At 41.9% G+C, this 2,850-nt stretch overlaps 1 non-coding gene across 1 annotated transcript; it reads left to right on the top strand.

Annotated features, from left to right (window-relative positions):
• The first annotated feature begins 2,230 nt into the window (after positions 1-2,230).
• LOC127742958 (small nucleolar RNA R71) lies at positions 2,231-2,338 on the top strand. Its single transcript, XR_008004303.1, has one exon. It is a non-coding gene; the product is annotated as a small nucleolar RNA R71 (small nucleolar RNA).
• Positions 2,339-2,850: the final 512 nt, after the last annotated feature.

Below are 2,850 nucleotides of genomic sequence, written 5' to 3'. Positions count from 1 at the left end.
CACAGATCCTGAGATGATCTTGTGGGGTCCACAGATCCTGAGGTGTCAAGGATTATCATCCCTGCACCAATGAGGTGTGTAAACGCCCTCTGCATGCAATCCTGGCATTGATGCTTGTTTCTGGTGTTGAACGCCAGCTTCATGCTTGTTTTGGGCGTTCAACGCCCATTTGCAGCATGTTTCTGGCGTTGAATGCCAGTTCCATGCTTGTTTCTGGCGTTCAGCGCCAGCTCTCCTCAGGGTGTATTTTTGGTGTTTAAACACCAGGATGCTGCTTGTTTCTGGCGTTCAACGCGAGATCCATGCTCTATTCTGGTGTTGAACGCCAGCCATATGCTCTTTACTGGTGTTTAAATGCCAGTAAGCCCTTCCTCCAGGGTGTGCTTTTTCTTCTGCTATTTTTTATTCTGTTTTTAATTTTAGTATTTATTTTGTGACTCCACATGATCATGAACCTAATAAAACATAAAGGAAAAAAAATAAAAATAAGATTAGATAAATAAAAATTGGGTAGCCTCCCAATAAGCGCTCCTTTAATGTCACTAGCTTGACAGTGGGCTCTCATGGAGCCTCACAGGTGATCAGGTCAATGTTGTAGACTCCCAACACCAAACTTAGAGTTTGGCTGTGGCCTCCCAACACCAAACTTAGAGTTTGATTGTGGGGGCTTTGTTTGACTCTGTACTGAGAGAAGCTTTTCATGCTTCCTCTCTGTGTATACAGAAGAACACCCTTGGGTCTTAAACACAAGGTAGTCCCCATTCAACTGAAAGACCAATTCTCCTCTATTAACATCTATCACAGCTTCTGCTGTGGCTAGGAAAGGTCTTCCAAGGATGATGCATTCATCCTCCTCCTTCCTAGTGTCTAAGATTATGAAATTAGTAGGGATGTAAAGGCCTTCAACCTTCACTAACACGTCTTCTACCAATCCATAAGCCTGTCTTACTAACTTATCTACCATTTGTAATGAGAATATGGCAGGCTGTACCTCAATGATCCCCAGCTTCTCCATTACAGAGAGTGGCATAAGATTTATGCCTGACCCTAGGTCACACAGAGCCTTCTCAAAGGTTATTGTGCCTATGGTACAGGGTATTAAGAATTTGCCATGATCTTGTCTCTTTTGAGGTAAAGTTTGCTGAACCCATGTATCTAGTTCACTAATGAGCAAGGGAGGTTCACCTTCCCAAGTCTCATTACCAAACAATTTGGCATTCAACTTTATAATGGCTCCTAGATATTGAGCAACTTGTTCTCCAGTTACATCTTCATCCTCTTCAGAGGAAGAATAGTCTTCAGAGCTCATGAATGGCAGAAGGAGGTTTAATGAGATCTTTATGGTCTCTATATGACCTTCAGATCCCTTTGGGTCCTCAATAGGGAGCTCCTTCTTGCTTGAGAGACGTCCCATGAGGTCTTCCTCATTGGGATTCATGTCCTCTCCTTCCTCCCTAGGTTCGGCCATGTTGATTATGTCTATGGCTTTGCACTCTCTTTTTGGATTCTCTTCAGTATTGCTTGGGAGAGTATTAGGAGGAGTTTCAGTGACTTTCTTACTCAGCTGGCCCACTTGTGCTTCCAAATTTCTGATAGAGGACCTTGTTTCACTCATGAAACTTAAAGTGGCCTTAGACAGATCAGAGACTATGTTTGCTAAGTTAGAGGGGCTCTGTTCAGAATTCTCTGTCTGTTGCTGAGAAGATGATGGAAAAGGCTTACTATTGCTGAGCCTATTTCTTCCACCATTATTAAAGCCTTGTTGAGGCTTTTGTTGATCCTTCTATGAGAAATTTGGATGATTTCTCCATGATGAATTATAGGTATTTCCATAAGGTTCACCCATGTAATTTACCTCTGCCATTGCAGGGTTCTCAGGATCATAAGCTTCTTCTTCAGAAGATGCCTCTTTAGTACTGTTGGAAGCATTTTGCCATCCATTCAGACTTTGAGAAATCATGTTGACTTGCTGAGTCAACATTTTATTCTGAGCCAATATGGCATTCAGAGCATTAATTTCAAGAACTCCCTTCCTCTGAGGCGTCCCATTATTCACGGAATTCCTCTCAAAAGTGTACATGAACTGGTTATTTGCAACCATGTCAATAAGTTCTTGAGCTTCTGCAGGCGTTTTCTTTAGGTGAATGGATCCACCTGCAGAATGGTCCAGTGATATCTTAGAAAACTCAGATAGATCATAATAGAATATATCTAGAATAGTCCACTCTGAAAGCATGTCAGAAGGACACCTTTTGGTCATCTGCTTGTATCTTTCCCAAGCTTCATAGAGGGATTCACCATCTTTTTGTTTGAAGGTCTGAACATCCACTCTAAGCTTGCTCAGCTTTTGAGGAGGAAAGAACTTAGCCAAGAAGGCCGCGACCAGCTTATCCCATGAGTCTAGACTATCTTTAGGCTGTGAGTCCAACCATGTTCTAGCTCTGTCTCTTACAGCAAAAGGGAAAAGCATGAGCCTGTAGACTTCAGGATCTACTCCATTAGTCTTAACAGTCTCACAGATCTACAAGAACTCAGTTAAAAACTGGTAGGGATCTTCTGATGGAAGTCCATGAAACTTGCAGTTCTGTTACATTAGAGCAACTAGTTGAGGTTTCAGCTCAAAATTGTTTGCTCCAATGGCAGGGATTGAGATTCTTCTTCCATCAAACTTGCAAGTAGGTGTGGTATAATCACCAAGCATCCTCCTTGCATTATTATTTTCGGTTGCCATCTCTTCTTCCTTTTCAAAAATTTCTGTAAGGTTGTCTCTGGATTATTGTAATTTAGCTTCTCTTAGTTTCCTCTTCAGAGTCCTTTCAGGTTCAGGATCTACTTCAACAAGAATATTCT

The sequence above is a fragment of the Arachis duranensis genome, chromosome 1 (genome assembly GCF_000817695.3).
Source record: "Arachis duranensis cultivar V14167 chromosome 1, aradu.V14167.gnm2.J7QH, whole genome shotgun sequence".
NCBI lineage: Eukaryota > Viridiplantae > Streptophyta > Magnoliopsida > Fabales > Fabaceae > Arachis > Arachis duranensis.
This window is presented reverse-complemented; position numbering and strand designations above follow the sequence as displayed.